General features: G+C 46.4%; 1 protein-coding gene across 1 annotated transcript in view; it reads right to left on the bottom strand.

Moving 5' to 3' along the window:
• LOC138662923 (zinc finger protein 84-like) overlaps positions 1–25,033 on the bottom strand; it is a 52,696-nt gene that overhangs the window by 15,743 nt on the left and 11,920 nt on the right. The window lies entirely within an intron of this gene.

Below are 25,033 nucleotides of genomic sequence, written 5' to 3'. Positions count from 1 at the left end.
GTCTTCTACAGAAGCAGAATATACATCAGCTGCTCATGCAAGTCAAGAGTTAATTTGGTTGAAGCAACTTTTGGAAGAATTCGGCAAACCACTAGCTGAACCAACTGTTATCTATGAGGACAACCAAGGATGTATCAAGCTCGCCAGCAGTGAAAGGATAAGTGCAAGAACAAAGCACATTGATGTTAAACATCATCACTTGCGTGACTTAGTAGAGCGTGAAGTTCTAAAGTTTGTTTACTGTGAATCTGACAAGATGTTAGCAGATGTTTTGACAAAGCCATTGTCAAGAGCCAAGTTTGAAGAATTCAGAACTGCAATGGGACTAACAGGATAAGCAGTTGTTGAGTGGGGGTGTTGGAATAAGTTTAAATGCAACAACTCCATTCCTGTTGTAGTCTGCATTGAATGTCTATGAGTGTTCATTTGTCAGCTATGCTGTGATTGTTAAAGTTTGTACAAAAAAAAAAAAAGGTCAGAGGACTCTCACTGATTGCATCATTCTGCTGCTGTTTCCTTCACAGAGAGACATGTGTTACATGGACTAGATTATATCGGTAGTTACTGTCAAAGCTTTCTTATTTTGTTCCAGTTCAAGCTGCATATATTAAACACAGTTTGCCTTACGTTGGATTCTGCTGCTTATATGAAGTAACACGCGCTGCTGTGGTAATACTCCGGCTAACAGATACTCACCATGTCACCAAACAGCACAGCGAGTATCTGTAGCCTTATATACCGGCCACTCAATGATTCCAAAATTGTAGACACCCGTTGTTAGGTCTCGAGTTCCCACTTCTGCACAGGGGGAATCTCGAGCCGTCTGCGGTCTCCCATTCCTATCCAGCCGCAGTGGAGTCTGCTCAGCAGGGACGTCAGTCCCAGCGTCTTGCTCGGTCTCGCTCTGTACAGAGAGTTACTGCTGCTTCTTCAGCTCCTGCCATTAAAGTCAGTGCTGGTCAGCAACGAGCGGACTTCTCTGGGACTAAGTCCTTATTTGCGCACACTGAGCATGCCCAGGGCAAGATCTCCCGTTGGAGATCGAGGGTCATGTGCTCAGGCTCTGCAGCGCATTCCATTGGTCCTCTTGGCAGGTCTTGGAAGGGCAAAGTTTCTGTGGCCACTTCCTGTCCTGCAACTATATAAACTGCGCATGACCGCACGGCCATGCGCTAGTGTACAATTATTATGTGTGTGTGTAGATGGATGTATGTCGATGGATGAAAGCTCCTAAGTATCCCTCCCTAGAGTTGTTGACTGCTCGCGGATGATGGTAGCTCTCTAGCGCCCGACTATCCATCTGTATGTTACACACATCACAGCGTCCTATAGCTGTGCCTGCCATTACGGCGCCGTGCGCTTGCCTTGCGCTTTCCATACCCAAGCCTGGGTGGTTAGTGGCGTCCGTCAGTGCGGCATCGCACGCACTCTTGTGCTCATTTATTACTAATAAGGTTCATTACACACCCGGTTGCGGTGTTGTGCCAGCAAGGGTCTAATCGGACTTCAATCCCTTTCGGGGTTAAGTTCGCTGACTACTTGCTCGCGCTCTATGTGCGGTACCGCGGCCCTGTGACTTAACAGGATCGCTTTCTTCACGTTGGGTGAGGTTTAACCCACGTGTTTATACTTTTAGTACCGCCATATAGTCTGTCATTCACTAGCAGCGGGTTTCGCCTGCACGGTGGACCCCGGACTGCGAACGCATCTATATCATCTTACTTGGTGCGTTCCGCCAGTCCTAACACCCGTAATGCTAGTTAGTGGACACACCACGATTTAACATGTCTCTTTTGTCACATTATTTTCAGGGGTGCCATCATTTCTGTCCAGGCCTATTTCAGGGCAGCACAGTGGCTCAGTGGTTAGCACAGCAGCCTTGAAGCGCTGGGGTCCTGGGTTCTAATCCCACACAGGACAACATCTGCAAAGAGTTTGTATGTTCTCTCTGTGTTTGCGTGGGTTTTCTCCGGGCACTCCGGTTTCCTCCCACATTCCAAAGACATACTGATAGGGATTCTAGATTGTGAGCCCCATCGGGGACAGTGATGATAATGTGTGCAAAACTGTAAAGTGCTGCGGAATATGTTAGCGCTATATAAAAATAAAGATTATTATTATTTCATGAGTTTTATTTTTTTTTACATTTTGTGGAAGCTTGGTTGAAAAGCAATATCTGACTTTCATTTGTTCATTGTCATAGATTTGTTATTCATTATAACTTTTGTCAGATTCAAGTTATTTCTGTGACCATTGTGGGATTTTCTATCATTAAACGAGGGGTACCAACAATTTTGACCACATATGTATAGATTATAACATCAGTTAATTGATTTATAAAATTGAATCACTTTATGGGGATTTCGACTTTTCTGGTTTTCTGTCATTTAGTTATATTAGGGCTTCTGTATATGATGTGTCCAATCTCATCTGGGATCTGTTCCTGCTGTCCAGCTGGAGTAATCTGCTCCCTACTTCAGCCAACTAGAAAGTACCACACCCTACTAAAGCTCAAAGCACATGGCCGGAATCTGCAGCTAGATCTGCAGTCAAACACCTAAATGGCGCTCCTTCTCTTCTGAACACTGCCGTGTGCCCAGAGAGTAGTGTACAATCGTATGTAGGGTATTGTGAGAAGTTGAAGAATAATTTGTAAGATCCATTTGTTTTCTATTATCCTTTGTGAATAATTCCAAAGTTATCCCCACATAAAGTGACACACGTTAGACTTTAAAAATGGAAAAAACGAGGAGAAAAAAGACCAACAACAACAATTAATGGCACGCATTGTGGAACATAAGGAGTTTGAAGGAATACCTCAAGGCATACCTCGGGGTTTACGTGTGGCTATTTTTCCCACTTGGGAACCCTCTGATTCTTTCCGTAAAACTTGGGAGAAAGGGCTCACACAATGTTCTAATATATAAATTAATATGCTGCTTGAACATGACAAAAACCTCTTTTCCACCACTAAAATCCATATTGATGAGCTGGAGTCCATGCTGAGTTAATTTGACTCAGCACAGGTCATGAGTTTCAGGACAAAGTTAAAGGAGATTTTAGATAAATATGAGTCAGATGTAATTTCCAGAAAACGGAAAAAGTTTCAGAGAGATAAACTGGACTTTGAGCAAAACACAGTTTTTAGGTGGAAGCATAGTGGTATCGCCTGTTACACCGGGGCTAATAACAAAATTTCCAAACTATGGCCACAATGGATCCCTCATCGGGTGAGGCCAGCTCCAGTGATTTTTTTGTCATCAGCCGGAAGCGAGCTAGACACCAGACCCGACGGGGTGGAAAACACAAGAACAACAAGAAGGAGGCCAACCAGGTTCAGGAGTCGGACATCGCCCTTTCGACAGACTTATGGGATCAGGCGCAAGTAACCCCTGGGCATATGCCATCCCCTACAATGGAAGGTCCAGAGGTGAGCTCTCAATCGTTACAAGTCATTATTCTTTTTGATCATGTCTTGTCTTCCCAGGAGATTTCTGTTTTACAAAAGGGTCTCGCTTTTGTACCAATCCATAATGCCGATAAATTCAATCTTATTAAAGAACTTTATTAGTGATGAGCGAGCATGCTCGGGTGGTCTCCGAGTATTTTGGCGTGCTCAGAGATTTAGTTTTTGTCGCCTCAGCTGCATGATTTACGGCTGCTGGACAGGCTGAATATATGTGGGAATTCCCTAACAAACAGGCATTCCTCACATGTATTCAGCCTGTCCAGCAGCCGCAAATCATGCAGCTAAGGCAACGAAAACTAAATCTCTAAGCACGGCAAAATACTCGGAGATCTCCGAAGCATGCTCGGGGAGACCCAAGCAACAATGCTACTCGCCCATCACTAATCTTTATTTGTTTTGCAGAAATTTGACATTCCAGGTGATGCACAAGAAGCCTGACACACACTTCCGGAGTGAAATTTGGCTCAGCACAGGCCATGAGTTTCAGGACAAAGTTAAAGGAGATTTTAGATAATTATTAGTCGGATGTAATTTCCAGAAAACAGAAAAAGTTTCAGAGAGATAAACTGGACTTTGAGCACCACACAGTTTTTAGGTGGAAGCATAGTGGTAATGCCCGTTACACCGGGGCTAATAACAAAATTTCCAAACTATGGCCACAATGGATCCCTCATCGGGTGAGGCCAGCTCCAGTGATTTTTTTGTCATCAGACGGAAGCGAGCTAGACACCGGACCCGACGTGGTGGAAAACACAAGAACAACAAGAAGGAGGCCAACCAGGTTCAGGAGTCGGACATCGCCCTTTTGACAGACTTACGGAATCAGGTGCAAGTAACCCCTGGGCATATGCCATCCCCTACAATGGAAGGTCCAGAGGTGAGCTCTCAATCGTTACAAGTCATTATTCTTTTTGATCATGTCTTGTCTTCCCAGGAGATTTCAGTTTTACAAAAGGGTCTCAATTTTGTACCAATCCATAATGCCGATAAATTCAATCTTATTAAAGAACTTTATTAGTGATGAGCGAGCATGCTTGGGTGGTCTCCGAGTATTTTGGCGTGCTTGGAGATTTAGTTTTCGTTGCCTCAGCTGCATGATTTACGGCTGCTGGACAGGCTGAATACATGTGGGAATTCCCTAACAAACAGGCATTCCTCACATGTATTCAGCCTGTCCAGCAGCCGCAAATCATGCAGCTAAGGCAACGAAAACTAAATCTCCGAGCACGCCAAAATACTCGGAGATCACCGAAGCACGCTCGGGGAGACCCAAGCAACAATGCTACTCGCCCATCACTAATCTTTATTTGTTTTGCAGAAATTTGACATTCCAGGTGATGTACAAGAAGCCTGACATTGTGCAAACACTTCCGGAGGAGGAGCATCAAGCTTTTCTAGATCTGCTTGAGCTTCTTGAAGAAAATCATTCCACCACCATCAGAGGTCCCTTTCCATACATGAATAAGTCCACAAAAGCCCCTTCATTTTCATTGGTACCCGCAGTGAAGATATTTTTCGAAATGGTCAAACAAGACATTTTGCTTATGTCTCCTCAGGTTAGTACTTCACCCAATCTGTCGAGGGCTGAGAAGCAGGCACTCTTTTCGCTAAAAAAAACATTGCCTTAATAATTAAGGAGGCTGACAAGGGCAGAAATGTGGTTCTTTGCCTTACCCACATATATTTGGAGGACGCAACTAGACAATTGGGAGATTCTAGGTTTTATTTGAAATTACCTTCTGATTCAACATCGGTTTTTCTCACCAATTTGCATATATAACTCATTAAAGTGGAACAATATGGTATGATCCTTGTTGTGAATTCTGTGGCTGAATTCACTCCTGTGGTCACAAGTGGTACTGCAGCTTCTGAGCTTTCTCCCTCAGGTGTTCTGGTGAGCTCGTTAACTGCTTCATTACTTAACTCCGCCTGATGCTGCTATCCTTGCTCCTTGTCAATGTTTCAGTGTTGGATCTGAGCTTCTCCTGATTGTTCCTGTGACCTGCTGCTCTGTATAGCTAAGTGCCTTTTGCTTTTTTGTTGCTTTTTTTCTGTCCAGCTTGTCTTTTGTTTAGCTGGAAGCTCTGAGACGCAAAGGGTGTACCGCCGTGCCGTTAGTTCGGCACGGTGGGTTTTTTTTGCCCCCTTTGCGTGGTTTTGCTTTAGGGTTTTTTGTAGACTGCAAAGTTCGCTTTACTGTCCTCGCTCTGTCCTAGAATATCGGGCCCCACTTTGCTGAATCTATTTCATCCCTACGTTTTGTCTTTTCATCTTACTCACAGTCATTATATGTGGGGGGCTGCCTTTTCCTTTGGGGAATTTCTCTGGGGCAAGTCAGGCCTATTTTTCTATCTTCAGGCTAGCTAGTTTCTTAGGCTGTGCCGAGTTGCCTAGGTAGTTGTTAGGCGCAATCCACAGCCGCTTTTAGTTGTGTTTAGGATAGGATCAGGTGTGCAGTCTACAGAGTTTCCACGTCTCAGAGCTCGTTCTTGTATTTTTGGGTATTTGTCAGATCACTGTGTGCGCTCTGATCGCTAAGCACACTGTGTTTCTGGATTGCCTTCATAACACCTGTCATTAGCAAACATAACAGTACAAGGAGCCAAACTAATGATTCTCAATAGAGGGAAAGAAAAAGTTCTGACATCATTTTTTTTTTTTTTTTTCTGCTCTGTGTTCATTTTTTTTTTCCCCTAGACATTTGGGTGATTCTGGACACTGGTGTGGACATGGATATTCAGGGTCTGTGCTCTTCAATGGATAATCTCGTTATAAATGTACAAAAAATTCAAGATACTATTGATCAGAAATCTATGTTAGAACCAAGAATTCCTATTCCTGATTTGTTTTTTGGAGATAGAACTAAGTTTCTAAGTTTCAAAAATAATTGTAAGCTATTTCTGGCCTTGAAACCTCATTCTTCTGGTAATCCTATTCAACAGGTTTTGATTATTATTTCTTTTTTGCACGGCGACCCTCAAGACTGGGCATTTTCTCTTGCGCCAGGAGACCCTGCATTGAGTAGTGTCGATGCGTTTTTCCTGGCGCTCGGATTGCTGTACGATGAGCCTATGCAGTGCGATAGGACTATGACTAGAGTTGAACGGCAGGAATACAGACGTCTGAATGGTCTGTGTTTCTACTGTGGTGATTCCACTCATGCTATTTCTGATTGTCCTAAGCGCATTAAGCGGTCCGCTAGGTCTGCCGTCATTGGTACTGTACAGTCCAAATTCCTTCTGTCCATTACCTTGATATGCTCTTTGTCGTCGTTTTCTGTCATGGCGTTTGTGGATTCGGGCGCTGCCCTGAATCTGATGGATTTGGATTATGCTAAACGTTGTGGGTTTTTCTTGGAGCCTTTGCGGTGTCCTATTCCATTGAGAGGAATTGATGCTACACCTTTGGCCAAGAATAAACCTCAATACTGGGCCCAGCTGACCATGTGCATGGCTCCTGCACATCAGGAAGTTATTCGCTTTCTGGTGTTGCATAATCTGCATGATGTGGTCGTGTTGGGGTTGCCATGGCTACAAACCCATAATCCAGTATTGGATTGGAATTCCATGTCGGTATCCAGCTGGGGTTGTCAGGGGGTACATGGTGATGTTCCATTTTTGTCGATTTCGTCATCCACCCCTTCTGAGGTCCCAGAGTTCTTGTCTGATTATCAGGATGTATTTGAAGAGCCCAAGTCCGATGCTCTACCTCCGCATAGGGATTGTGATTGTGCTATCAATTTGATTCCTGGTAGTAAATTCCCTAAAGGTCGATTATTTAATTTATCCGTGCCCGAACACGCCGCTATGCGCAGTTATGTGACGGAATCCCTGGAGAAGGGACATATTCGCCCATCGTCATCACCACTGGGAGCAGGGTTCTTCTTTGTAGCCAAGAAGGATGGTTCGCTGAGACCGTGTATTGATTACCGCCTTCTTAATAAGATCACTGTTAAATTTCAGTATCCCTTGCCATTGTTATCTGACTTGTTTGCTCGGATTAAGGGGGCTAGTTGGTTCACTAAGATAGATCTTCGTGGTGCGTATAATCTGGTGAGAATCAGGCAAGGAGATGAATGGAAAACTGCATTCAATACGCCCGAGGGTCATTTTGAGTATCTAGTGATGCCGTTCGGACTTGCCAATGCTCCATCTGTGTTTCAGTCTTTTATGCATGACATCTTCCGTGAGTATCTGGATAAATTCCTGATTGTTTACTTGGATGACATTTTGATCTTCTCAGATGATTGGGAGTCTCATGTGAAGCAGGTCAGAATGGTTTTTCAGGTCCTGCGTGCTAACTCTTTGTTTGTGAAGGGATCAAAGTGTCTCTTCGGTGTGCAGAAAGTTTCATTTTTGGGGTTCATCTTTACCCCTTCTACTATCGAGATGGATCCAGTTAAGGTCCAAGCCATCCAGGATTGGATTCAGCCGACATCTCTCAAAAGTCTGCAAAAGTTCCTGGGCTTTGCTAATTTTTATCGTCGCTTCATCTGTAATTTTTCTAGCATTGCCAAACCATTGACCGATTTGACCAAGAAGGGTGCTGATTTGGTTAATTGGTCTTCTGCTGCTGTGGAAGCTTTTCAGGAGTTGAAGCGTCGTTTTTGTTCTGCCCCTGTGTTGTGTCAGCCAGATGTTTCTCTTCCGTTCCAGGTCGAGGTTGATGCTTCTGAGATTGGAGCAGGGGCGGTTTTGTCACAGAGAGGTTCTGATTGCTCAGTGATGAAACCATGTGCTTTCTTTTCCAGGAAGTTTTCGCCCGCTGAGCGTAATTATTATGTGGGCAATCGAGAGTTGCTGGCCATGAAGTGGGCATTCGAGGAGTGGCGTCATTGGCTTGAAGGAGCTAAGCATCGCGTGGTGGTATTGACTGATCATAAGAACTTGACTTATCTCGAGTCTGCCAAGCGCTTGAATCCTAGACAGGCCCGTTGGTCGTTATTTTTTGCCCGCTTCGACTTTGTGATTTCGTACCTTCCGGGCTCTAAAAATGTGAAGGCGGATGCTCTGTCTAGGAGTTTTGTGCCCGACTCTCCGGGTTTATCTGAGCCAGCGGGTATCCTCAAGGAAGGAGTCATTGTGTCTGCCACCTCCCCTGATTTGCGGCGGGTGCTGCAAAAATTTCAGGCGAATAAACCTGATCGTTGTCCAGCAGAGAAACTGTTCGTCCCTGATAGGTGGACTAATAAACTTATCTCTGAACTTCATTGTTCGGTGTTGGCTGGTCATCCTGGAATCTTTGGTACCAGAGAGTTAGTGGCTAGATCCTTCTGGTGGCCATCTCTGTCACGGGATGTACGTACTTTTGTGCAGTCCTGTGGGATTTGTGCTAGGGCTAAGCCCTGCTGTTCTCGTGCCAGTGGGTTGCTTTTGCCCTTGCCGGTCCCAAAGAGGCCTTGGACACATATTTCGATGGATTTCATTTCTGACCTTCCCGTTTCTCAAAAGATGTCAGTCATTTGGGTGGTCTGTGATCGCTTTTCTAAAATGGTCCATCTGGTGCCCTTGGCTAAATTGCCTTCCTCCTCTGATTTGGTACCTTTGTTCTTTCAGCATGTGGTTCGGTTGCATGGCATTCCTGAGAATATTGTTTCTGACAGAGGTTCCCAGTTTGTTTCTAGGTTTTGGCGAGCCTTTTGTGGTAGGATGGGCATTGACCTATCCTTTTCCTCGGCTTTCCATCCTCAGACTAATGGCCAGACCGAACGAACCAATCAGACCTTGGAAACATATCTGAGATGTTTTGTTTCTGCAGACCAGGATGATTGGGTGTCCTTTTTGCCGTTGGCTGAGTTCGCCCTTAATAATCGGGCCAGCTCGGCTACCTTGGTTTCTCCATTTTTTTGCAATTCTGGGTTCCATCCTCGTTTCTCTTCAGGACAGGTTGAGTCTTCGGACTGTCCTGGTGTGGATTCTGTGGTGGATAGGTTGCAGCAGATCTGGACTCAGGTAGTGGACAATTTGATCTTGTCCCAGGAGAAAGCTCAACTTTTCGCTAATCGCAGACGCCGTGTGGGTCCCCGACTTCGTGTTGGGGATCTGGTTTGGTTATCTTCTCGTCATATTCCTATGAAGGTTTCCTCTCCTAAATTTAAACCTCGTTTTATTGGTCCGTATAGGATTTCTGAGGTTCTCAATCCTGTGTCTTTTCGTTTGACCCTCCCAGACTCCTTTTCCATACATAATGTATTCCATAGGTCGTTGTTGCGGAGATACGTGGCACCTATGGTTCCATCTGTTGAGCCTCCTGCCCCGGTTTTGGTGGAGGGGGAATTGGAGTATATTGTGGAGAAGATTTTGGATTCTCGTGTTTCTAGACGGAAACTCCAGTATCTGGTTAAATGGAAGGGTTATGCTCAGGAAGATAATTCCTGGGTTTTTGCCTCTGATGTTCATGCTTCCGATCTTGTTCGTGCCTTTCATGCGGCTCATCCTGGTCGGCCTGGGGGCTCTGGTGAGGGTCCGGTGACCCCTCCTCAAGGGGGGGGTACTGTTGTGAATTCTGTGGCTGAATTCACTCCTGTGGTCACAAGTGGTACTGCAGCTTCTGAGCTTTCTCCCTCAGGTGTTCTGGTGAGCTCGTTAACTGCTTCATTACTTAACTCCGCCTGATGCTGCTATCCTTGCTCCTTGTCAATGTTTCAGTGTTGGATCTGAGCTTCTCCTGATTGTTCCTGTGACCTGCTGCTCTGTATAGCTAAGTGCCTTTTGCTTTTTTGTTGCTTTTTTTCTGTCCAGCTTGTCTTTTGTTTAGCTGGAAGCTCTGAGACGCAAAGGGTGTACCGCCGTGCCGTTAGTTCGGCACGGTGGGTTTTTTTTGCCCCCTTTGCGTGGTTTTGCTTTAGGGTTTTTTGTAGACTGCAAAGTTCGCTTTACTGTCCTCGCTCTGTCCTAGAATATCGGGCCCCACTTTGCTGAATCTATTTCATCCCTACGTTTTGTCTTTTTATCTTACTCACAGTCATTATATGTGGGGGGCTGCCTTTTCCTTTGGGGAATTTCTCTGGGGCAAGTCAGGCCTATTTTTCTATCTTCAGGCTAGCTAGTTTCTTAGGCTGTGCCGAGTTGCCTAGGTAGTTGTTAGGCGCAATCCACAGCCACTTTTAGTTGTGTTTAGGATAGGATCAGGTGTGCAGTCTACAGAGTTTCCACGTCTCAGAGCTCGTTCTTGTATTTTTGGGTATTTGTCAGATCACTGTGTGCGCTCTGATCGCTAAGCACACTGTGTTTCTGGATTGCCTTCATAACACCTGTCATTAGCAAACATAACAGATCCTCTTATTTCCACCTTTTACATGTTGCCGAAGATCCACAAAAATGTCAACAAGGAGCCTGGCCGTCCAATAGTTTCCAGCATTGGAAGCATATGTGAAAAAGCCTGCGCTTATGTGGATTTTTTCCAACAACCCTTAGTACTAACTTTACCTTCCTTCATCAAGGACACGACTCATTTCATTGAGATCTGCCGGGATATTGTTCTGCCGACGAATGCTCTCTTGGTGACTTGCGATGTCGTGTCGTTGTACTCCAACATCAATCACAGTGATGGAGACAATGCTGTTGCCATTTTTAAGGACAGATGTAATCATATAGACCACAGGCATGACTCCATTATCGATACCATAATTACTTCACCTCTGATAGGGCATTTTTTCGACAGATCTCTGGAGTCGTCATGGGGGCTCGATATGCACCAGCGCATGCTAATATCTTCTTTGGATGGTGGGAGGAGAATGTGCCCCATGCAAGGCTTTCAAGGAACAGATTCGCCATTGGCATCGGTATATTGACGACATATTCTTTCTTTAGGTGGGTACTGAGATGGAATGTGCACAATTCCTAAATGAACTAAATCGGAATTCTCATAATATCCTTTTGACTTATACATTTTCATCCAGCTCTATGACCTTTTTGGATTTAAAGGGAATCTGTCACCTACTTTTTCGTATATAAGCTTCGGCCACCGCCATCAGGGGCTTATCTACAGCATTCTGTAATCCTGTAGATAAGCCACCGATGTAACCTGAAAGATAAGAAAAACAAGTTATATTATACTCACCTGGGGAGCGGTCCGGTCCGATGGACGTCGCGGTCCGGGACCGGCGCCTCCCATCTTCATGCGATGACGTCCTCTTCCTTGCTCCCTGTCGCGGCTCCTGCGCAGGCATACTTTATCTGCCCTGTGGAGGGCAGCACAAAGTACTGCAGTGCGCAGGCGCTGGGCTTCTCTGACCTTTCCAGGCACCTGCGCACTGCAATACTTTGCTCTGCCCTCAACAGGGCAGATAAAGTACGCCTGCGCAGGAGCCGCGACAGGGAGCAAGGAAGAGGATGTCATCGCATGAAGATGGGAGGCGCCAGTCCCAGACCGTGATGCCCATCGGACCGGACCGCCCCCCCCAGGTGAGTACAATATAACTTGTTTTTCTTATCTTTCAGGTTACATCGAGGGCTTATCTGCAGCATTACAGAATGCATTACAGAATACTGGAGATAAGGTGGTGGCCGCAGCTTATATACGAAACAGTAGGCGACAGATTCCCTTTAATGATTTTTTTGCATGAAAATCGACTGGCCATGGATCTTTATGGTAAACCCACTGCCACAAATTCCTTATTGGAATTCAATAGTTTTCATCCCATGCATACAAAGATGGGAGGGCCTACTGGACAATTTCTCAGAGACAGACGGAACTGCACTAGTGACCAGGACTTTCTTTCTCAAGCTAGTGACTTTACTAATCGCTTCTTGCAAGGGGGCTACCCTAGGAGGGTCATCTCTTCGGTGTTTCAGAAGGCGAATCAGCAAAATCAGATCTCTCTGCTTTCTCTGCGTGTAGCCGAACAGGACTCTCATCCGAGATTCATTAATGAATAGAACAACATCTGGCACCAGGTGAGAGATGTATTAACCAAACATTGGCCAATTTTAACTACTGATAGCCAGACCCCAATGGTGATCAGCTCGCGCCCTCTTTTAATGGCTAGACGAGCGCCAAACTTACGTGATTTGCCTACTAGGGGTCACTTTTCACGGCCTACCTATAGATTAAATAGAGGCATTACCTTGAAAGGATCCTTCCCATGCGGAGACTGTAATGTTTGTCCGTACATGAGCCCCGACACGTGATGCGTTCCTAAATCCTCTTAATTTAAAGAGGTACCCGCTCAGGCCATATGTCAACTGTAAAAGCAGGGATGTTATCTATGCGATTATTTGGCCCTGCAAAAAACTTTATGTGGGGCAATCCTCACAGGAGTTACGAAAGAGGGCCCAAAAACACTTTTCCACCATTCATCTGTCTGCAGCAGATCAGAGGAAAGGTAAGACCCTTACTCCTGTAGCGAACCATTTTTTAACAACACTGCGGATCTCCATCTAATCTCAAAATTATTGGTCTTCAAAAAATTACCAACAGTGTTAGGGGAGGCAATAGCCATAGGCGCCCTTTGCAAATGGAGTCCAAATGGATCTTTCAGCTTCAGACTGTTGCCCCCACTGGCCTCAATGAGGAATTATTATCTACAGGCTTTTTGGGTTGATGACTTTTTTTGGACTGCTCTCATGCTCATTATTACTCACCCTCTTTTTCAGTCATGTTTATTTTTATTGACATTTACATAAATGTATAATTCCCCCCCCCCCTTTTTATTATCAGGGACAGCATTTGGAATAATTCCTCCATTTTCTGTCAAGCTTCTGGGCCAGTCCTTGGAACCATGTATTCATGAAATTTTGGAGTTCATCCATGATGGGGAGCTTTCATACAGCTGGAAGGATTAACATCTCCACTGAGCTGTTTCAGTATCTGTCTAAGGCTTGTTTGTTGGCCAATCCAACATGGAATTGTATTAGCTATACATTGTGGATATATTTGGATGGTAGGCCCTTAAGTGATTCCTGCATGGTATGGACATCCTTTGGGTTTTCAGGGGTTCCCTCTTATATTCTGCTCCATTGCATGCTATGGATACCTTCCCATCCTTTTGCCAAGATGCACGGTTTTGAAGGCATTCCTCTTTATGTGGTACCATCATCTTACAATTACTTGTTGCTTTCCGGCTTGTTTTTCCAGGTTATTTCCACCCCCCCCCCTTTTTTTCCACAGTTTGCCATTTATGTTATTGATTTGGTTGCTCTTCAAGCACATATTTTTGTTTCTGCTCATTATTATTTTAAACTTATTATCTTTTCATTTAACTCTATGATCGGGCACTACCCACATTGATTTTTGGGAGATTTATTTCCTAATTGCCAATGGCTCATTCATCTATGTCATTCCCTCAGCTGGTGTTTGTATTCTGCGCTCACTAACTTGACCACTTGGCATTCATATGCTTTAATAACTTGATTCAGCGCATGCCATTTGGGACAATTTTGCACGTCTGCTGCTTATTGCGCCATCTTTTAATATTACCTCTTTATTATTATTACCCTAGTTAGACATTATGTTAATTATAGGTTGATTTTCTTGATGACCCCACGACTGGTCGTCTGTAACACCTTTGGTGCTTGCAGATGGCATTTGTATGCGGTTTATTGGGCAATTCTGGCGCATGCGCAGCGTGCATACCCATGGCTTAATTTTGATCTAATATAGCGCATGCGCTTTGAGTTTCTAATGTGGATTTCCAATTTGGACTTCATTTCGTGGACTGCGCACGTGCAATAAGTTTTCTTCAGCCCGTTTGAAATCTGATAGAGCTATGCGCCTGCGCCACCTTACAACCGGACGTGCGAGAACTATGTGATGGACTGTATACCATGACTTCCGTGACTCTCTTCCTCCCAGTCATGACCTATGGGGTGCTTTTCACACACCGGCACATACTTGGACCTATTAGTACCTTGTATATAATAAATGCATGTAGACCCCGATACAGACTTCCCCTGACGAAGCTGTCCTGTACAGCGATACGCGTGGGGTCTTCCCACACCCCTGCCTCATATGACTGACTGCCCACTCGGGCTTTATATGGGCTCCTCTCATGCTTGAGCTACCCATGTAGCCTTTTTTCTGGGTCACATTCTTTTCCCATGACAACCTTTTGTCTTTATTAGATCATAGAGTGCTTCATTAAACACCTCATCATTGAGGCACTGGCACCTTTCCCTTTTCCTCTCATTCTTGGCTATATCCATACCAAGCAACTTGTGTTTTATGATATTTGCTTCTGACCATACTGGCCATCTTGGTGCCCTTCTTCTGGCTGCTTATATTGTGACTAACCAGTTGTGATTTTTTTGTATGATTATTGCTGTGTCATTATATTACTGACTGTATCCAGCATTCAATAATTATTTGTTGGTCTTTTATCTCCTAGTTTTTTTCCATTGTTCATTTTCCAACATGGTGTAGCACCTTATTATTTATAATTAACCTTTGGAGGGGCAGCCTACCTTTTCTATATAGATTGTAAAAATGGGGTCTGATTAAGAACCCAAAACTGGCTGCGGGAAGAGGTTAAATCAGAGGATTCTGGACACTACTGAAATCAAAAACTGACTATAGACAATAACATCTACTGAAATGCTCAAACTGAACAGTCTCCATCAGTAATAAATGAGCAGCTAGTGGTGAAACCTCTCTGGGGGAATTGGAGCACGGGGCTCAGTGACTTCACAATCTAAACTATCGGAAGCTCCAATATTTTCTGTCAGATGAGTTTCAAGAAGAAATATTATACATTTAAAGGGAACTGTGTATAATAGGGTTGAGCGACCTTGACTTTTTTAGAGTCGAGTTGGGTTTCGCAAAACCCGACTATCTCAAAAGTCGGGTCGAGTGAAATCGGCCGATTATGTCGTAAAATCGTGATCGACCGAAACACGAAACCCAATGCAAGTCAATGGGGCAGCATAGTCGGCAGTGAGTGGGGGCCAGGAAAACACCTAGAGCGCCCATTTTAATGGCAAAAACATCCATTCTTCTTAATGAAGCTTGTCAATCTTAATTTCCCTTAAAATAATAGTTAGGCATTGGAAATTGGGGGTCATTTGGCTAAAGTTGTTGGGGGTAGGGCTGGTTCAAGTATTTTGTGGGCCCAGGAAATCTGGACCACGTCACGGCAGTGGAGCAGGGCGAGGTAAGTATTTCAACTTTGCAAGTGCTTTGTTCCTGAGCAAGCAGGGGGGGCGCACTGTTTGGCATTGGCACTGGCACAGGGCCCCTCAAAGTACGGCGGTGTGTTTGCACGGCGGGGGCGCCTCCCACCGGCAGCGACACTTTTGCGTACTATGAGGGGCCCTGTGCCAGTGACGTCGCCAAAGAGTATTCCCCCCCCCCACACCTGATGAAGGAACCTGCACTTTCATCTGCACCTTCCTCTTTGTCCCCGTGAAAGGTGGTATGGTATGCGGGAAGGGGAACCTGACTTTCAGCAGGGTCACATTCTGGCTGTGTAGCGTGCACGGGGAATGTTGCGTTATGGGTCAATGCACCAGCAGACTCATCTATCACTGGCTGGGCAATGGGCAGGATGAGGAGGAAACACAGATATAGACCCAAAGAATAAAGTGGGCTAAATGCAGTTCAAAATTGGTAACAGGACTAACCAGGGGGCATTGCTTTGTTCAGTGGAGTACAACTGTAATGAGAGGCTGACACAGTGAGTAGGCCCAAATCAGTAAGTAGGCTAAATGCAGTTCGAAATTGGTAACAGAAGTAAACAGGCGGCACTGGTTTGATCAGTGGAGGAGAACATCAAGGAGCGGCAGACACCGTTAGTAGGGCCAACAAAACAAGTAGGCCAAATGCAGTGTTATATTAAAAACAATTTAACAAGAGCCTGAAGATAGAATTTAGGGAGAGGTAACCTGGAGAGCACCTTGGAGCGGCAGACACTGGTAGTAGGCCCCAACCCTAGTACTAGCCCCACTGCAGTTTGATTAAAAAACTATTTAACAAGAGCCTGAAGATCGAAGCTCAGGAAAGGCAACCAGGAGAACACCTTGGAGCGGCAGACACTGGTAGTAGGCCCCAACCCTAGTACTAGCCCCACTGCAGTTTGATTAAAAAACTATTTAACAAGAGCCTGAAGATCGAAGCTCAGGAAAGGCAACCAGGAGAATACCTTGAAGTGGCAGACACTGGTAGTAGGCCCCAACCCTAGTACTAGCCCCACTGTAGTTTGATTAAAATACTATTTAACAAGAGCCTGAAGAACGAAGCTCAGGAAAGGCAGCCAGGAGAACACCTTGGGGCGGCAGACACTGGTAGTAGACCCCAACCCTAGTACTAGCCCCACTGCAGTTTGATTAAAAAACTATTTAACAAGAGCCTGAAGATCGAAGCTCAGGAAAGGCAACCAGGAGAACACCTTGGAGCGGCAGACACTGGTAGTAGGCCCCAACCCTAGTACTAGCCCCACTGCAGTTTGATTAAAAAACTATTTAACAAGAGCCTGAAGATCGAAGCTCAGGAAAGGCAACCAGGAGAACACCTTGGAGCGGCAGACACTGGTAGTAGGCCCCAACCCTAGTACTAGCCCCACTGCAGTTTGATTAAAAAACTATTTAACAAGAGCCTGAAGATCGAAGCTCAGGAAAGGCAACCAGGAGAACACCTTGGAGTGACAGACACTGGTAGTAGGCCCCAACCCTAGTACTAGCCCCACTGCAGTTTGATTAAAAAACTATTTAACAAGAGCCTGAAGATCGAAGCTCAGGAAAGGCAACCAGGAGAACACCTTGGAGCGGTAGACACTGGTAGTAGGCCCCAACCCTAGTACTAGCCCCACTGCAGTTTGATTAAAAAACTATTTAACAAGAGCCTGAAGATCGAAGCTCAGGAAAGGCAACCAGGAGAACACCTTCGAGCGGTAGACACTGGTAGTAGGCCCCAACCCTAGTACTAGCCCCACTGCAGTTTGATTAAAAAACTATTTAACAAGAGCCTGAAGATCGAAGCTCAGGAAAGGCAACCAGGAGAACACCATGGAGCGGCAGACACTGGTAGTAGGCCCCAACCCTAGTGCTAGCCCCACTGCAGTTTGATTAAAAAACTATTTAACAAGAGCCTGAAGATCGAAGCTCAGGAAAGGCAACCAGGAGAACACCTTGGAGCGGCAGACACTGGTAGTAGGCCCCAACCCTAGTACTAGCCCCACTGCAGTTTGATTAAAAAACTATTTAACAAGAGCTTGAAGATCGAAGCTCAGGAAAGGCAACCAGGAGAACACCTTGGAGCGGCAGACACTGGTAGTAGGCCCCAACCCTAGTACTAGCCCCACTGCAGTTTGATTAAAAAACTATTTAACAAGAGCCTGAAGATCGAAGCTCAGGAAAGGCAACCAGGAGAACACCTTAGAGCGGCAGACACTGGTAGTAGGCCCCAACCCTAGTACTAGCCCCATTGCAGTTTGATAAAAAAACTATTTAACAAGAGCCTGAAGATCGAAGCTCAGGAAAGGCAACCAGGAGAACACCTTGGAGCGGCAGACACTGGTAGTAGGCCCCAACCCTAGTACTAGCCCCACTGCAGTTTGATTAAAAAACTATTTAACAAGAGCCTGAAGATCGAAGCTCAGGAAAGGCAACCAGGAGAACACCTTGGAGTGGCAGACACCGTTAGTAGGCCCTACCGAAATAGTAGCCCCAATGCAGTTTTCAAATTCCTATAGGCTGAAAACCAGACAATTGACGCTCAGCTTTTTTCAGAGCAGGACAGCTGTATTGAGTGGCGCAGACAGACACAGGTAGTAGGCCTTAAACAAAAAATTGGGCTCAATGCAGTTTAAAAAAGGTTACAGGGGTACACAGGCAGCATTGGTTTGGTCAGCGGAGGACAATTTGAATTAGGGACTGCAGACAGACTTAGTAGGCTGTCCCCTGTGGACCATGCATCCACCACATTAACCCAGTGCGCCGTAATGGACACGTAACCTTCTGTGGACATGCCTACTGGTCCATGCGTCTGTTGTCAGGTGCACCTTTCTACTCTTAGATTGCCTGAGTGCATGGACAATGAGGACTTTTACATGCTGGTGGAGGGCTGGGATGGCTTTTCTCGCAAAAGAAGTGACGACTGGGTAGCTCGTACTGTGGTACAGCGTAGTCCATATGGGCTTTACAAATGTAAAATAAAGAAAAAAAGTAGGCTCTATGCACTTTCAACTAGGTTCCAGGGGTACACAGCCAGCATTGGTCTGGTCAGTGGAGGACTATTGGACGGAGGGACCGCAAACAGACTTAGTAGGCCTAACATAACAAAAGTAGGCTGTAGGCACTTTAAAATAGGTTCCAGGGGTACACGGGCAGCAGTGGTGTGGTCAGTGGAGGACAATTTCAATTATGGACCGCAGACAGACTTAGTACGCCTACAATTAATAAAAGGATGCTCTATGCAATTTAAAATAGGTTCCAGGGGTACACAGCCAGCATTGGTCTGGTCAGTGGAGGACTATTGGAAGGAGGGACCGCAGACAGACTTAGTAGGCCTAACATAACAAAAGTAGGCTGTAGGCACTTTAAAATAAGTTCCAGGGGTACACGGGCAGCAGTGGTGTGGTCAGTGGAGGACAATTTCAATTATGGACCGCAGACAGACTTAGTAGGCCTAACATAACAAAAGTAGGCTCTATGCACTTGGAATTATCTTGCAGGGGTACACAGGCAGCATTGGTGTTGTCAGCGGAGGCCGATTGTAAGGAGTGTCTGACAGTTAGTACTCCCAAAAAATTAATAGATGTTAATGTCTCGCAACACAACAAAACCCAAAAACAAAAGGGTAGCATACTTAGGTACAGGGGTGGGCTCCTCTGCTGAGTTTCAGACCTAGTATTTACTGGTGAAAATATAGGACACTCCCCTGACTATTTTAAGTTGCATCATACATGTCAACACATTGGTATTGTCAGTGCCAGGCATTGAAGGATGTCAGCGCATAGACTAAACATTAGTGGAGCTGTGAGAGATAATTTTGCAAATTGTAGAGCACTGTTTGAGCTGGGGGGGAACTGTCTTGTGGCCGGCGGTACAGGCCCAGGGCCCCTCATGTTACAACAGTGTGTCTGACGTTGGTTGTGCACAACCACTGCCAGAGACACTTTATTGTACTATGAGGGACCCAGTGGCAGTGCAGTCAACCAAAAGCGTGCACACCCACCTCTTCAGACAAACGGCACTCTCACGGGTGCTTGCGCCAAGTGGCGAGACCACGGCCCCGTGGGGGGAGTTTGCCCATTTAGGGAGGTGTAAACATGTCGTATGCTGGACAAATAGCTGCTGCAAATTACCAGATTAGAACACTCAGTCAGACCAGTCCACAAGCAAGACCTTTTAATAGGAAAGCTAGGTGTCAGCCGGGAAAGGTGGGGCAAAATAATTCGAAATCCAGGAGTGGTTCATTTTAATGAAGGTTAGATCATCAACATTTTGGGTAGCCAGACGAGTCCTTTTTTCGGTTAAAGGGAACCTTTCACCCCGTTTTTTCAGTAGGAGATAAAAATACCGTTAAATAGGGCCTGAGCTGTGCTTTACAATAGGGTATTTTTTGTCCCCTGATTCCCTACCTATGCTGCCGAAATACCTTACAAAAGTGGCCTTTTTCGCCTGTCAATCAGGCTGGTCAGGTCAGATGGGCGTGGTCACAGTGCTGTTTCTCCCCCACATCTTGCTTATGTTCCCGTTGGTGGCGTAGTGCTTTTCGCATGCGCAAGTGCCGAATGCACTGCGCAGCTGTAGAAAAAGAGCGCGCTCGCCGCTATTCAGCGGTTTCTCGGTGGGCGCGGCCATCTACTTGAGGCTGCGCGTGCGCAGATGGAGTCTCCTGCTTCCCGGGGCTTCAGGAAAATGGCCGCGGGATGCCGCGCATGTGCGTAGATGGACATCGCGGCGGCCATTTTCCTGAAGCCGAGATTCGAACTCGGCTTCAGGAAAATGGCCGTCGCGATGTCCATCTGCGCACGCGCGGCATCCCGCGGCCATTTTCCTGAAGCCCCGGGAAGCAGGAGACTCCATCTGCGCAGGCGCGGCCTCAGGAAGATGGCCGCGCCCACCGAGAAACCGCTGAATAGCGGCGAGCGCGCTCTTTTTCTACAGCTGCGCAGTGCATTCGGCACTTGCGCATGTGAAAAGCACTACGCCACCAATGGGAACATAAGCAAGATGTGGGGGAGAAACAGCACTGTGACCACGCCCATCTGACCTGACCAGCCTGATTGACAGGCGAAAAAGGCCACTTTTGTAAGCTATTTCGGCAGCATAGGTAGGGAATCAGGGGACAAAAAATACCCTATTGTAAAGCACAGCTCAGGCCCTATTTAACGGTATTTTTATCTCCTACTGAAAAAATGGGGTGACAGGTTCCCTTTAATATTGAACCAGCAGCACTGAATCCTCTTTCTGATAGCACACTAGCTGCTGGGCAAGCAAGCTCCTGCAATGCATATTCTGCCAATTCTGGCCAGGTGTCTAATTTGCATGCCCAGTAATCAAATGGGAATGACGGTTGAGGGAGAACATCGATAAGGGATGAAAAATAGTTAGTAACCATACTGGACAAATGTTGTCTCCTGTCACTTTGAATTGATGCTGCAGTACCTGTCCTGTCTGAGGTCATTGCAAAATCACTCCACAACCTGGTCAGAAAACCCCTCTGTCCAACGCCACTTCTGATTTGTGCACCTCTAACACCTCACCTCTGGCCTGCTGCCCCCTGCAGCTCGTGTGAGAACCATCACCGGCGCTGTGTGCTGGGAATGCCTGAATCAAACGGTCAACAAGCGTTGATTGTTTGGTTGCTAATATTTGTTCCAGGTTCTCATGTGGCATAATATTTTGCAATTTGCCTTTATAGCGAGGATCAAGGAGGCAGGCCAACCAGTAATCGTCATCGGTCATCATTTTAATAATGCGTGGGTCCCTTTTGAGGATACGTAAGGCATAATCCGCCATGTGGTCTAAAGTTCCAGTTGTCAAATCTGCGGTTGTGCTGGGTTGAGGGGCAGATACAGGCAAATCTACGTCACTTGTGTCCCTCAAAAAACCAGAACCCGGCCTTGCCACGCCACCAATTTCCATTGGCCCCGGAGAAGCTTCCTCATTAAAAAAAATACTCATCCCCATCCTCCTCGTCCTCCTCCTCCTGTTCGCCCACTACCTCGTCCTGTACACTGCCCTTACCAGACAATGGCTGACTGTCATCAAGGCTTTCCTCTTCCTCTGCTGCAGACGCCTGCTCCTTTATGTGCGTCAAACTTTGCATCAGCAGATGCATTAGGGGGATGCTCATGCTTATTATGGCGTTGTCTGCACTAACCAGCCGTGTGCATTCCTCAAAACACTGAAGGACTTGACACATGTCTTGTACCTTCGACCACTGCACACCTGACAACTCCATGTCTGCCATCCTACTGCCTGCCCGTGTATGTGTATCCTCCCACAAATACATAACAGCACGCCTCTGTTCGCACAGTCTCTGAAGCATGTGCAGTGTTGAGTTCCACCTTGTTGCAACGTCGATGATTAGGTGATGCTGGGGAAGGTTCAAAGACCGCTGATAGTTCTGCATACGGCTGCAGTGTACGGGCGAACGGCGGATATGCGAGTAAAGTCTGCGCACTTTGAGGAGCAGGTCGGATAACCCCGGATAACTTTTCAGGAAGCACTGCACCACCAGGTTTAAGGTGTGAGCCAGGCAAGGAATGTGTTTCAGTTGGGAAAGGGCTATGGCAGCCATGAAATTCCTTCCGTTATCACTCACTACCTTGCCTGCCTCAAGATGTACAGTGCCCAGCCATGACTGTGTTTCGTTCTGCAAGAACTCGGACAGAACTTCCGCGGTGTGTCTGTTGTCGCCCAAACACTTCATTGCCAATACAGCCTGCTGACGCCTGCCAGTAGCTGCCCCATAATGGGACACATGGTGTGCAACAGTGGGAGCTGCGGATGGAGTGGTTGTGCGACTGCAGTCTGTGGACGAGCTCTAGCTTCTGCAGGAGGATGAGGAGGAGGAGGGGGGTCGAACGGCTACAGCCAACTGTTTCCTGGACCATGAACTAGGCAGAACTGTCCCAATATTGCTGTCCCCTGTGGACCCTGCATCCACCACATTCACCCAGTGTGCCGTGATGGACACGTAACGTCCCTGGCCATGCCTACTGGTCCATGCATCTGTTGTCAGGTGCACCTTTGTACTCACAGATTGCTTGAGTGCATGGACGATGCGCTCTTTAACATGCTGGTGGAAGGCTGGGATGGCTTTTCTCGAAAAGAAGTGTCGACTGGGTAGCTAGTAGCGTGGTACAGCATAGTCCATCAGGGCTTTGAAAGCTTCGCTTTCAACTAACCGGTAGGGCATCATCTCTAACGAGATTAGTCTAGCAATGAGGGCGTTCAAACCCTGTGTACGCGGATGCGAGGATGAGTACTTCCTTTTTCTAATGAGAGTCTCATGTAGGGTGAGCTGGACTGGAGAGCTGGAGAGCGTGGAACTAGCGGGGGTGCCGGTGGACATGGCAGACTGAGAGACGGTTGGAGACGGTATTCTTGCCGGTGCCCTACATGCAGTGTTTCCTACTACGAAACTGGTGATTCCATGACTGCTTTGGCCTGGCAACGAAACCTGCACAGATAATGCAGGTGGTGCGGGAAATGGTGGCCTTACAGTGACGGAAGGGATGTAGCGTTGCTGACTAGCTTCATTGGCTGAGGGTGCTACAACCTTAAGGGACGTTTGGTAGTTAGTCCAGGCTTGCAAATGCATGGTGGTTAAATGTCTATGCATGCAACTTGTATTTAGACTTTTCAGATTCTGACCTCTGCTTAAGGTAGTTGAACATTTTTGACAGATGACTTTGTGCTGATCATTTGGATGTTGTTTAAAAAAATGCCAGACTGCACTCTTTCTACCGTCGGATACCTTTTCAGGCATTGCAGACTGAGCTTCTTTAACCGGATGGCCACGCTGTCCTCCAACTGGTTTTGGCTTTGCCACGCGTTTTGGGCCAGATACGGGCCCGGCAGATGGAACCTGTTGCGATGTTGATGCCTGCTGCGGCCCCTCCTCCTCCGCTTCAGAACTACTGCCGCCTGCACCCTGTTCCCCCAATGGCTGCCAATCGGGGTCAACAACTGGGTCATCTATGACCTCCTCTTCTATCTCGTGTGCAACTTAGTCTGTGTCACCATGTAAGCCGGTGGTATAGCGTTCGTGATGGGGCACCATAGTCTCATCAGGGTCTGATTCTGGATCAGTACACTGCGAGGGCAATGTTCTGGTCTGAGTCAAAGGAACAGCATAGTAATCTGGCTGTGGCTGTGCATCTGTGCACTCCATGTCCGATTCAACTTCTAATGGGCATGGCCTGTTAACTGTTTCACTTTCTAACCCAGGAACGGTATGTGTAAAGAGCTCCATGGAGTAACCCATTGTGTCGCCTGACGCATCCTTCTCTGTTGTTGTTTTTGCTGAAGAGGACAAGGAAGCGACTTGTCCCTGACCGTGAACATCCACTAACGACGCGCTGCTTTTACATTTACCAGTTTCAGAAGAGGAGGCAAAAGAGCTAGAGGCTGAGTCAGCAAGGAAAGACAAAACTTGCTCTTGCTGCTCTGGCTTTAAAAGTGGTTTTCCTACTCCCAGAAAAGGGAGTGTTCGAGGCCTTGTGTAGCCAGACGACGAACCTGGCTCCACAACTCGAGACTTAGGTGCTATATTGCTTTTCCCACGACCACCTGATGCTCCACCACCACTACCATCATTACCAGCTGGCAATGACCGATCACGGCCACGACCTCTTCCACCAGACTTCCTCATTGTTTGCAAAACGTAACCAAAGTAACGGTATTTGTTACTGTAAAACAACTTACAAGGTGAACTAAAACTTCTGTTGGATTTATATATCCCTTTATAGGTGGGTGAGACTGCAAAGAAAATCAGGCACAATGTTACACACTATGTTTTCTGTGGCACAAAATGAGAGAGATGCCACACACGTAGGACTGTCACTCAAGCACAAATGGCAATATTAATCTCCCACTATTTTTTTTTTAAGGGAGAATTAAAAATAATAAATAAATAAAACAGTATTATAGACACTAGGCTTTCGGTGCCCCACAATTTGAGAGAGATGGCACACACGACTGGCACTCAAGCACAAATGCCAATATTAATCTCCCACTTTTTTTTTTTTAAGGGAGAATTAACCCCCCCCCCAAAAAAAAAAAACAAAAAAAAAAAAAACAGTATTATAGACACTAGGCTTTCTGTGCGCCAAAATTTGAGAGAGATGGCACACACAGGACTGGCACTCAAGCAGAAATGCCAATATTAATCTCCCACTATTTTTTGGTTTCTGGGAGAATTATCAAGAAATCAGGCCCAGTATTACACACTAGGCTTTCTGTGCCCCAAAATTTGAGAGAGATGGCACACACTGTTAGGAGTCGAGTTTCCTCTGCTGCACAGGGGGAATCTCGATCCGTCTCCGCTGCGGTCTCCCATTCTCCTCCAGCCGCAGTGGAGTCTGCTCAGCAGGGACGTCGATCCCAGTGTCTTGCTCGCTCTCACTCTGTACAGAGAGTTACTGCTGCTTCTTCAGCTCCTGCCATTAAAGTCAGT

Source organism: Ranitomeya imitator, chromosome 2, assembly GCF_032444005.1.
Source record: "Ranitomeya imitator isolate aRanImi1 chromosome 2, aRanImi1.pri, whole genome shotgun sequence".
NCBI classification, from domain to species: domain Eukaryota; kingdom Metazoa; phylum Chordata; class Amphibia; order Anura; family Dendrobatidae; genus Ranitomeya; species Ranitomeya imitator.
The sequence above is the reverse complement of the archived record's forward strand: the minus strand, read 5'-3'. Positions and strand labels throughout refer to the sequence as shown.